This window comes from Pan troglodytes, chromosome 1, assembly GCF_028858775.2.
Source record: "Pan troglodytes isolate AG18354 chromosome 1, NHGRI_mPanTro3-v2.0_pri, whole genome shotgun sequence".
Lineage (NCBI taxonomy): Eukaryota > Metazoa > Chordata > Mammalia > Primates > Hominidae > Pan > Pan troglodytes.
In genome coordinates this window covers 231,076,023-231,087,581 of record NC_072398.2, presented here as the reverse complement: position 1 = coordinate 231,087,581, position 11,559 = coordinate 231,076,023, and the positions used below count along the sequence as shown (strand labels likewise).

Genomic DNA, 11,559 nt, shown 5'->3' with positions numbered 1-11,559 from the left:
CCTCCCTAAGACTTTTCTGTCACTCTCCGGCCATTGAAAGGCTTCTGTTCCTTAAAGTCCTGTTACAGTCTCCTTTCCCAGGATGCAGCGAGCCAAAACAGTACCACTGCACGTCAGCCTGGGTGACAGAGTGAGACCCTATCTTAAAAAAAAAAAAATTGGCTGGACATGGTGGCTCACGCCTGTAATCCCAGCACTTAGGGAAGCCAAAGTGGGCGGATCATTTGAGGTCAGGAGTTCAAGACCAGCCTGGCCAACATGGTGAAACCCCATCTCTCTACTAAAAATACAAAAATCAGCATGGTGTGGTGTTGCACGCCCATAATCCCAGCTACTGGGGAGGCTGAGGTGAGAGAATTGCTTGAACCCAAGAGGTGGAGGTTGCAGTGAGCCAAGATCACACCATTGCACTCCAGCCTGGGCAACAGAGGGAGACTGTGTCTCCTAAAAAAAAAAAAAAAAAAAAAAAAAGTCTTCTTTCTATGATGAGAATGTCAGGCCCTGCAGCCTCTTGCCCTGGCCAGAGGGGCTGGGGTCACAGTCTGTTTCCTTGCCCACCCTCAAGGGACAAGGAGGAGAGGTGAGGCTGTGGGCACACCTGATTTTACCTGCTGGAGTCCGTGTTCTCTGGGATTAGGGAGCATCTGGAGCTGACTCTTCCTCCATGGGACCCTCCCTTTTTCAGGAAAACTTCCCCTCCGCGGGCTAAGAAACACCCTCTTCACCTCCCTCCTGCCCGGTCCTTCTGACCAGCCGAGAGAGTGCAGACCCTCCCCGATCTGGGAGGAGGGCCCATCACTGGCTCCCTGCCCCCTGCTCGCCAAGCCCCCCTGGGACTTCCTAGGCTGTTCCTTCCACCTGAAGGGTCTCCCTCTGGCCAAGGCGAGGCTCACAGTTCCCCTGTCAGGATGGGGCCTTAGACACCCAGACTGACCCAGTGACAATCACCTTAATTCTCCACAGATAACTACCTACAAGTTTTCTTATTTATTCATTAGTGGATTTGTTCGTGATCAACCCCACACCTGTTAGAATGGAAGCTGCAGGCAGCAGGAACCAGTGTGGCCAAGTCCGAGGGCAGCACAAGCCGGGCCTCCTCGTGGACAGCAGGTTCGTGGACAGCAGGTGTGGAGCAGGCCAGGCCCACAGGAGGGCGGGCAGGAGGGCAGGCGCCGAGAGGTGCAGATGGCCTCTCAGAACAGGGGTGCAGGCTGGTGGGGGCAGCAGCTGGAAGGGGAAGGTCACAGAGCCAGAAAGATAGGGTGTCCGCCACAGCCAGTTCTTTGGAAGTTTCCCTGAAAAAGGGAAAAGAGACAAGGTATGGTTCAAAGGAAAGCAGGGCCTGGGAGAGGCCTGTGTGCAGTGTGTCTGCAAAGGGAGGAGGAGGCAAAGATACTGAAGGGGAAGAGGGAAAGGAGGAAGGGACAGGGGAGGTGACAGAGGGAGGGGAGGGGGAGGAGGGACGGGGGAGGGGATGAGGGAAAGGGGGAGGGAAAGGGGGAACAGGTGGGAGGGGAGGAGGGGGTGGAGGAGAGGAGACAGGAGAGAGGGGAGTAGGGGGAGGGGATGAGGGGAAGGTGGGAGGGGAGAGGGGACAAGTGGGAGGGGAGGGGATGGGGAAGGGAATGAGGGGACAGGTGGGAGGGGAGGGAATGAGGGGCAGGGGGGAAGGGAGGGGGGTTTGGCCCTGCAGCAGGTGGGATTCTGCTCAGCCCATTTCCTGGGCCACGGGATTCATGAAGGGCACTGGATCAGGCCCCCCGGGCGCACTGTTGCTGGTATATGCGGTGGTCGTTTTTGGTGTCATCACTGCTATCTCCCAGGCCGGGAGGAAGGACCGAGGGTGGGCCCGGCGCGGGTGGGGGTCCTGGGCAGGGGCGGCGTCCAGGGCGGTGGCGCGGCTGGGCTGGTCCTGGCGCTGGGACCCGCAGCTGCGCCCTCTGCCTGAGCAGAGACCGGGGCCCCCACGCTCCGCGCCAGCACCCGGCCGCGCTGCGGAGAGGGAAGGGTTACGGCGGGGATGGGGGTGGGGGGGGTTGGCGGGGGCGCGACTGACTGGCTCGGGATTGGCTCGGCGCGCGCGGGACCCGGGGGCAGCTGCGGGCCCAGACTTCCCGGACGCCCTGGCGCCTCTGCTGCCCACGGCGGCCCCGAGGCCGCGCCCGCGGAGAGGGGGGCCCCCATCTCCTGTCAGCCGCAGTGACTGCGGGTGCCTGACGGCGCCGCCAGCCCGGGTGGCCCCTCCCGGCCCCAGCGGGGTCTCCCGGGGCTGCCTCTGTCGGTCCCGACCTGCCTGGTCCCTGGAGCTGGGGTGGGAGTCGTGCTTTGATCAATCACTGGGGGCGGGGGGACCGGTCGACCACACCTGAGGGCCCGGGACTTGTTCGCGGCGGCATCTGGAGGGGTCCTGGTTGAGCAACTAGGGGGGTGTCTGGTAACCAGCCGGGCCCCTCAGGCTCCCTCCCGGCAGGCCCTGAACAGACAGCCAGGGATGGAACTCGCCCCCGGGCACCCTGTGCCTGCCCTCAGCCTCCCCACTGAGGCCCAGGACTTTAGAGGTGGGCGTGCCCGCCAGGCTGCCAGGCCGTCCCTCCGTGGGCAGCTGAGCAGGCCACAGCGTGGAGGAGGCTCCAGAAAACCCAGCCCTGCCGCTGCACACGTGCGTGGCCAGCAGATAAAGTCTTCCTTGTTATTGTGGGCAGCATAGCTGCACCTGCGGTGAGGCCAGCACTGCCGAAGAGATGTCAGTTCGCAGAGCTTGACTGTGACCCAAAGGTGAGGTCAGGACTCCGGGAGAGGATGGTAGCGGTCTTCAGGGGAAACTCTCCTTTTCTTCTGTCTGGACACTGGAGCCACACACTCGCCTGTCCCCATCCTCCCACAGCATAGGGCTCCTGGGACCTCGGCCCTGGGCAGGATTTGGGGGATGGCCACGTCTCCCTGAGTGGGCTCTGCTCATGGTCCTCACAAGGCCCGGGACATGGACGAGACCAGGCCTGCGTCCTCTGCCTCCCCGCCCCACTGTGGCTGTGCCAGCCTCCCTGACAGGGGCTCCTCCGTCCACGTGCCCCTCCTGGGCCACTATCCCGTTATAAACAGGCAGGAGTCTCCTTCCAGCCTCCCTCTGGGGCAGGCAGGCAGCACGGCGATCACCTGCCCCCACTCCCTCATCTATCACCCTGAACTATGTTCACGGTAAAATTACTCATCCTCAGCCAGTGATAAATGGCATCAGTCTAGAGCCAGCCCGCGGCAGGGGGTGGGGCTCCCTGCTCAGGGTTCCCAGGCCTGGGCCAGATAAACCTGGTGAGCTGCGCCTTTGTGCTCACACACAGCTGGCAATGGCAAGTCAGTGGATTTGTACGTGTCTGACGTGTGCCCTTGGTAAAAGCACACGTGTGCACGATTCTGTGTGCATGTGCTTGTGGGGGCTGGGGGCTGAGGGAGGCCATCTGGGATGTGGGGTCTGGATGTGGTGGCCAGGGTGGGCGCTAGGCAGGCAGCAGAGTGGAGAAGGTATGTCACCAGGAGAAGGGACCCAAGGAATCGGAAGAGCAGGGGGAGCCACTGAGTGGGGTGCAGGGAAGATGGGGTGTCTGGGAGCTCAGCCTGGTGCAGAGGGAGGGAAGCAGGCAGCTCCTGGGTGCACGGGTGGGGCATACTCTCTACAGATTCAATGCTGGATTTGTATAGTGTATAGATTTTCAATAGTTATTTAAAATCATCAAAAACAATCGTGTTTACAATTTATTGGGCAACCACTATATGCTGGTCAACATCTAGAATTTATCAACAATTGTACAAGCCAAGTATTTTATCCTCATTTCTACAGAGAATAAAACCGAGAATAAGGAACTTTACATTGTCAGTGATCAAACACCTAGTGCACCCATGGCCGTGCGTCCGCAGGACAAAGCAGCCTTTGGAGCCCTGGAACTTAAGATGTCCAGAGATCAGCAGCTCTCGGCTCAGGCCCAGGCAGCTGGACAGCACCCAGCGCCTCCTCCAGGTCCTCCTGGGTCCCCTCCTTTCTTTCACTTTCAGCCCGGGAATCTCTGTGAAGTCCTAGCTGATAACTAAGGGGTTAATGAATAATCACAGTGATGAGCTCTGGAGGAGCCATGGCCCAGAGCAGCTGTGGCCTCCTTTGATTAAACCACAGAAGTCCGGAGGATCAGGCCTCAAACCTCCACCACCTGCCAGCTGGCACCTGTGAAGGAGGTGGGACCAGCACCCACCTCACAGTGGCTGCAGGGTCACCTGAGATGGTGATTGCAAAGTGCTGAGCCATCGGGACACATATTTCCAAGACCTCCTGAGTGCCGGCTGGCCCCTGCAGCAGAGATGAGACCCCTGTGGGGCCTACAGTCCAGTTATGAAGGCAGGGTTCCTGTGTAAGCCAGCAGGCCCAGTTCTGGAAAGGCCAGGATGTGGGTTCAGAAGCTCAAGGACAATGGACTCATTCTGACTGGAGGGATCCAGGAAGGCTTCATGGAGGAAGTGGCATTTGACATTGGCATCAAGGATGAACAGGATTAGACAGAGGGGACTGGTGTCTGCGTGAAGGATCGCCAAAGCGCTGTTCTGGGGTGAGGGCGATCAGCCCCTCCTGCCCCTCCTGAACTATGAGGCTCGGGAGCCTTTGGCAGAAGGTGGCTCTGCACGCCCCAAGTGCAAGCTTGGAGCTTCCTTTTCTGCACTCCACAGCAGGAAGAAGGGCAGTGTGAACTGCTCACCACTGTCTTCCTGGGTTTGCAGCTCTGCGCCTGGCACAGAGACAGGCTCAGTGACGGTTGAAGGAATCGGAGAAATAATGAAAAGTGTGTTCATCCTGCAGGCAGCAGAGCCTCGGGTTAACCGTTAACGTCAGGAAATGACAGATCCAACGCTCCTGCTTGGGGCAGCGTGGAGGCCAGCGGAGGAGCTGCAAGAGCCTAAAGGAGATGGCGCGCAGGCCTGGCTCGGGAGAGCAAGAGATGGCGCGCAGGCCTGGCTCGGGAGAGCAGCCGTCTGAAAGACGGCGGCGAAGGGTGCGGGAGGAGATGCCCCGGGCAGGGGCTTGGCGGGGTCTGGCACCAAACTTCCCAAAGCAGCTGCCTCTGTGAACTGTGCCTGGCAGGGAGGGAGCCACACCGGGAGTGACCCTAGACGCTGGCTCCCCAGGGGTGACTGGAGGCAGTGTCTCCCACCCATGTGGGCCTCCGGCTTGGGGTCCCCAGAGCTCTGCCCTGCTGCTGGCTGCACTGAGAGAGGTGGCCTTCTGAATGGGCCCTGTCCCGGGGGAGCCTCTGGTAAAGAGATTCACCTGCACCCTCAAAACACGCCATGCCCATTGGAGGCTCTGGGTGCAGGCTGCCCCTCAAACAGAGAAAACCACACGCTGTTTAAGACCCAAAACCAAGGAGACAGCCCCTCATGCCCCCTTCTATCTCCCCTTCTGTCCAGGGCCCCCTGCCTGCTCTGGTCCACCCCGTCCTGACCCCCTCTGCCTGTTCATCTGAGGGCCGTGAGCCAAGGCCTGGGCCTGGCTGAGGGTCAGGGATCCTGGGACCTGCTTGAGACCATGCCCCATACGCTCCTTCGGCCAGAAGGTCAGCCGTGGAGACAAACCCCCACCCTGAGCCCGCAGTGTCAGCAACGCCCTGTCCTCACAGTGCCAGGCAGTGTCAGGCTGAGACCCGGGGCCACCTGTTCCAACGTCCACTCCAAGCAAGCCAGAGCCAGGTGCTGCCAGCCTGCCCATGTGCACACATTAGCAGACAGGTTTCCTGGTGTGGCATACACGTGTTATGACCGCGGCTGCTGCCCCCAGCCCAGAGTGCACTTCCGGGTAATCCAGCACCCTGAGGCTTCACTGCTCTCCTGAGGGTTTTGTAAGATGAAATCTCCTTCACAATGACAGCCTCCTGTCACCTGGGCCCTGGTGACGAAGCCTTCGGAGAGGCAAGGACCCAGCCGGGGCATTCACAGTGGGCGTGCTGTCCACCCTCCGCCCCTGTCCTGGCCCCCACAGTGGAGCCACCACCTTGGGTAACAGGGGCTGCCTGAGGTCCTGGAGAAGGAAGAACCAGGTGGCCCACCTTCGGTGCACAGGGAGCAGCAGGCACCTGACGGCAGCCCCCGCACCCCTCCCTGGGCTGAAGTTCAGGCTGTCTCATCCCTTGCCAGGAGCTCAGGGCTGAGCTAGGTTGGCAGGGGATGGGTTGAGGGTCTGTTGTCCAGCAGGTTGCCCGGGCCCCACCCAGGCCACTCAGAAAACACCTGTGAGAGCCCCGCAGGCATGCAGGGCACTGTCGTGAGCACACCAGTGGGGACAGACGTCCAGGCAGGAGGGAGCAGCCAGACCCCCATCCCACCAGGGTCACCAGGTGAGCAAGGCTGGGGAACAATGGAGGCGGAGCCCCGCGACTGCCCAGCTCACTGCCCCCAGTGTCCAGACTGTGGTGCAGGCGTGGGGACCCAGGTGTGTTCAGGGGTCTCCTTCAGGGAAGGAGACCAAGCTGGGAGTCTGGGGAGGCCGAGGTGTGAGGTGACAGCAGGTGAAGAGTGAGCGACAATCAGCATTTTCACATGAAAGGAAACTACAGGCCCGGGTGCAGTGGCTCACGCCTGTAATCCCGGCACTGTGGGAGGCTGAGGTGGGAGGATCACCTGAGGTCGGGAGTTCGAGACCAGCCTGACCAACATGGAGAAACCCCATTTCTACTAAAAAAAATACAAAATTAGCTGGGCGTGGTGGCGCATGCCTGTAATCCTAGCTATTCGGGAGGCTGAGGCAGGAGAATCACTTGAACCTGGGAGGCGGAGGTTATGGTGAGCCAAGATCGCACCACTGCACCCCAGCCTGGGCAACAAGAGTGAAACTCCGTCTCAAAAAAAAAAAAAAAGAAGAAGAAAGAAAAAGAAAAAAAAGAAAGGCAACTACAGAAGGCGAGGAGAACCACCCAAGATCACCAGAGGGAACTGTGGAAGGTCCGTGGTCCACCAGCCAGGCTGGGGCACCTCAGCCCCTGGGCAGAGCACCAAGCAGGGCTGTGCCCTGGTAAAGGAGGGCACAGTCAGCCCCAGACTACATGCTGCCTTGGTCCTCCCAGCAGGGCTTAAAAGCAAGACCCCAAAGGACCAAACAGCTTCCAGGTAACTTCCTGGAGTCCTGAGCAAAGTCAGTTTTGCTCAGCTTTGCTACAAAATTAGCACCCAGCAAAATTCACAATCCCTGTCACCCATTCAAAAATCACCAGGCATGCGAGGAAGCAGGAAAAGGAAAATGCAACCAGAAGAGGAGCACCCATCAACGGGGCCGCCTCAGAAGCGACAGACGACCGGGCAAGTCCAAGGGCACCGAGGCACCTGCCACCGCTGTGCCCAGCACTCCCGAAGCCAGAGGGGCAGGTGGGACATAGGTGGGGACGTTCTGAGCAAAAACGCATGCGGCCAAGCTGGGGTCGCCCGTGGGAGGAGGGCGAAACGCTTGCACGTGGGTAGGGAAGTCTCTGCAAGGGGCTGTGTGGGCTCCGGGACCAGATGCTGTGAGGGCCTCACCAGCTGCGAGGTGGCAGGACCAGATGCTGTGAGGGCCTCACCAGCTGCAAGGTGGCAGGACCAGATGCTGTGAGGGCCTCACCAGCTGTGAGGTGGCTGTCTCTGCCCCACCCCACACGCTCAATGCATGTTAATTTCATCTTGTTTCATTCTCATTCCCATTTTACAGATTGAGGTTCAGAGAAGTCAGAAGCCTTCCCAAGGCTGCACAGCCAGAAGTGGGCACAGCGTCCTGGGGTGAGGCCTCACACCATCTGCACCACCTGCCCTCCAGGTCCCACCATCCTCACAAATTCAAGGCAAGGTTCTGGAACCCCCAGCCCTCCAGAAAGGGGAAGCTGAGCCCAGGAGGCACATCTGAGAGTTCGGGTCCGTGAGTTTACCCTGCACTCACGCCGATTCCTCCTGCATCCTCTGTCGGGATGTCTGGATTCCAGAGTCCCCACCCTGATTTTCCAACCTTGCCTCAGCCTTGGCTTCTCCCTTTTGGGGTGGGACAGGGAACCCCAGCAGCAGGTGTATGAGGGCATGAGAGGGCGGGAGGTGCCCTATGCCTACCCGCCAGACCAGAGCCCCAGCCCTGGACACAGGGAGAGAGCATGAGCGCTGTTCCTGCTCCCACTCCTTCATCTGAGCAGGTGCTCCCAGGTACAGGTGCCGAGTCCAACCCAGAGGGGCCCTGCCACAACCAGAGGACCGACAAACCCAGACACAACTGTCTCTTCCCCCTGGTCAGGGTCTGGGCAAGGGTCCCTCTGGGCTGCTGTCCATGCTGTGAGTGTCCATGCTGTGGGCTGCTGTTGTGAGTGTCCGTGCCGTGGCCCAGTGTGTGAGTGTCCCTGCCCTGGCCCGCTGTCGCAAGTGTCCCCACCGTCGCCTGCTGTCGCAGGTGTCCGTGCCGTGGGCCGCTGTCGCGGGTGTCCGTGCCGTGGGCCGCTGTCGCGGGTGTCCGTGCCGTGGGCCGCAGACGTGGGTGTCCGTGCCGTGGGCCGCTGCCGCGGGTGTCCGTGCCGTGGGCCGCTGCCGCGGGTGTCCGTGCCGTGGGCCGCTGTCTCGGGTGTCCGTGCCGTGGGCCGCTGCCGTGGGTGTCCGTGCCGTGGGCCGCTGCCGTGGGTGTCCGTGCTGTGGGCTGCTGTCGTGGGTGTCCGTGCTGTGGGCTGCTGTCGTGGGTGTCCGTGCTGTGGCCCGGTATGTGAGGTTGCGTTTCCAACAGGGAGTGATTTGGCTTTGGTTACCTGAGGGTCTGAGAACAGGCACTAAAGCCCCACCTTTCTGGCTTCCAGAGTTGCCAGCTCCAGCAGCAGCCTCCAGGCCTGAGCAGGCTCTGGGGCTCCCACACCTGGGGGGCCAGGGTGGGGGTGACAAAGGGCCCCAGGCGACGGCTGAGAGCCGGCCCTGAGCCGGCCAGGGCGGGCAGCAGAACAGCCACCAGCTCCCGCCAGGCCCTGGCAGCATGAGTGATGGCAGGCCCAGCGATAAGAAACTAATAATTTATGCTTCCAGCTCCCGGGGCCGGCGCCGAGGGAAGGCTGGGCCACAGCCTCCCCCGCACTGAGCGGCCGCAGTCCTTTATTGCACAAATTATTAACGACCAGAGAATGAATGACTCTGTAATCAGATCAGGCTGCCAGCACTTTTCATTGCATTTATTTGTATAAATTCTGAAGTCGGGGTCTGCCCTAAGCTCAGCAAGCCAGCCTCGTGCTGGCTGGGTGCCCAGGCCCCCACCCAGACGGAGCACCCGTCCCTCAACCTGCCCATGGGTTCCAGAGGACAGAGGGCTCAGGAACGGGTGCAGGGAACTGCTCTGAGCCAGAAGCCGAGTTCATGGGCACCCAAAGCAGCCCTGGGCCAGGGTCACAGCTCTGTCCTTGAACCTGTCTCAGGGAAGATTCCCAACTGTCCTCAGAGCCAGGGGCACCCAGGGCTTGGGAGCTGAAGGGGGGTGGGTCTGAGACCAGGAGAAGGCTCCCCAGCCCTGAGGGAACTCTCATCACCCCCCTGCTCTCCTCCATCCAGGAACCCAGGAACCGTCCCAGGGTTGCCCCAGGCCTCCTGGCTCTCCCGCCTCCATCCTGTGGGCTTCCCGGGAGCCCCAGGCTGGTCTCCCACCTGCCCCCTCCTTTTCTGGTCTTGCCTGGGCTGGGCCCAGGGGCTCTGGCTGTGGGTTTTCTGTGCAGCACCTCGCAGTGAGCCTGACGCTGGTCCTCTCCTGAGCCCCCGTTTAATCTTATTGACCTCTCGTTATGCTACAGAGCGTAAATTCAGATTTAGAGATCTTATGTTCCATCATAAATTGGGCTGGCAGACTTCCGATCAACAAGATAAAGCTGTCTTCCGTGAGGCGGGTGTTTTATTAGTCTTGGTCCCAGTGCTGCAGGTGTGGGCTGGGGAGTGCCTGAGGGAGGGGCCTCTGCTTGGAACCCTTCCTGCCTGGGCGAGCGGCTGAGTCCCTCCTGCCGCCCAGGCTGGGCCCCAGGTACCTGGCGAACAAAGGGACCCTGAAATTGCCGCCTTTCCCCTGCCTCTTGGGCTCTGCATACGATTTCAGCCAATCCCTGCTGCCCAGCCTTGCCCACCCGCTTCTGGGGCCACCCCCGGGTTAAGCAGGGCTGTGCAGCATGAGGGTCCTGTTCTCATTCAGCCACCTGCACGGCCACCCCAGTGTGATTCCTCAGCAGCCACACAGAAGACAGATGGTCCATAGGAGACTCAGAAACAGAGAAGCCTCACGCCAGGTCCACAGAGGCACCCACGCCCGCCAAAAGGATGCCATGCACTCACCCTGCCCTCTGGGGAGCACAGTGGGAGTCCAGGACACCGCCTTGGATGGGGTGAGGCTCCGTCTGTGACTTCAGAAAGTCAGTCTGGGGCTGGACTTGACATGGGAAACAGAATAAAACTGCCTGTCCACCTGAGCTTGCCACCCTAAAAATCCCTGACATGATACAGAAGTCAGTGCTGACAGAGGGCCTGCTGCCCCCAGTGACGCTGCCGGTGGGGTCTCAACCCACCCACTTCTTCTGGAGCAGCCGGTCACAGCTGTGGTCCTGCTGGCGCACATGGGGATGAGACCCTTAAACACACAGCGACTGCACAGTGCAACCCTGCATATCCCATTTGGGTACAAGTTTCATTACCGGAAGAAACACAGGGAGGGACCCCAGAGCAGCTCACGCGTGGGTACCCTCCGCTGTGTTAGCGTCCCGGCCCTCACACGGCACCCAGGCCTCGTTGGGGCAAGGCCTTGTGCAGACACGGTGGGATCTGCGTGTGCACTGGGGCCTGTGCCTGGGCTGCTGCTCCCCGGCCACTGGTGTCAGGATCTCCAGGACCCCCATGAGTGGTCAGTGGAGCAGAGATGGCACAGACACCAGCGACCTGGGTCATTCTCTACCTGGGATGTGGGACCCCAGAGACCACGCTGTGGGTCTTTATCTGCCTCTTCATGCAGGAGCAGGTGCGACCCCTGCCTGCCCCAGCCATGAGGCTCTGTCACAGGGGACCTCTGTGGCACCCTGTGCTGCAGGCAAGGCCTTAGGACAGATGCCACGCCACTGTCCAGGAGACTGTCTCCTGAGACTGACCTCCCCTTGCACTGGGCAATGTCTGCTGAAGATAAGGACGTCTTCGCTGGGCCAGGCCTGGAGTTCTCCCAGATCGTGAGCTTTCCTCTCTCTGATGAAGAGGATACCTGTGGTCAAACTCCTACAGAGCACTGGGGACAGGAAGGCAGGCAGAGTCCCACCTGGGCAGGTGGTAGGAGTGGAAGGAGCAGGCAGGCAGCAGGGCTGCCCAGGGCTAGGAGTCTGGCTGTGAGCAGGGCCCACCCTCCCCTGGACACAATGGAGGACCCCGTGTGTGGTTTTCACTGACTGAGCACCTATCTCGTGCCAGACATGTGGGATTGCTGGTGAATTAACAAAAGCCCTGCTCTCAGGGGGCTCCCATCCCAGCACATACACCGTCACATCTGGGGTCCAGCCTGGACCCCCCCCCCCCCATGCAGTTGGAGAG

The 11,559-nt window shown here is 60.7% G+C and overlaps 2 long non-coding RNA genes across 4 annotated transcripts in view; one reads left to right on the top strand and one right to left on the bottom strand.

The window, feature by feature from the left end:
• Positions 1-1,906: 1,906 nt before the first annotated feature.
• Positions 1,907-10,460, top strand: LOC104004052 (uncharacterized). 3 transcript variants are annotated; one of them, XR_010155343.1, is made up of 3 exons: positions 1,907-2,775; positions 3,833-7,392; positions 7,712-10,460. It is a non-coding gene; the product is annotated as an uncharacterized LOC104004052 (long non-coding RNA). The 3 variants fall into 3 exon arrangements; XR_008537867.2 differs by having other exon boundaries at positions 1,907-7,137; positions 7,242-7,392; XR_010155341.1 differs by having other exon boundaries at positions 1,907-7,392.
• Positions 9,162-11,559, bottom strand: part of LOC134809476 (uncharacterized) — a 7,938-nt gene continuing 5,540 nt past the window's right edge. Inside the window, exon 3 of the long non-coding RNA XR_010155340.1 lies at positions 9,162-11,220. This is a non-coding gene — a long non-coding RNA (uncharacterized LOC134809476). The remainder of the gene's footprint in view (positions 11,221-11,559) is intronic.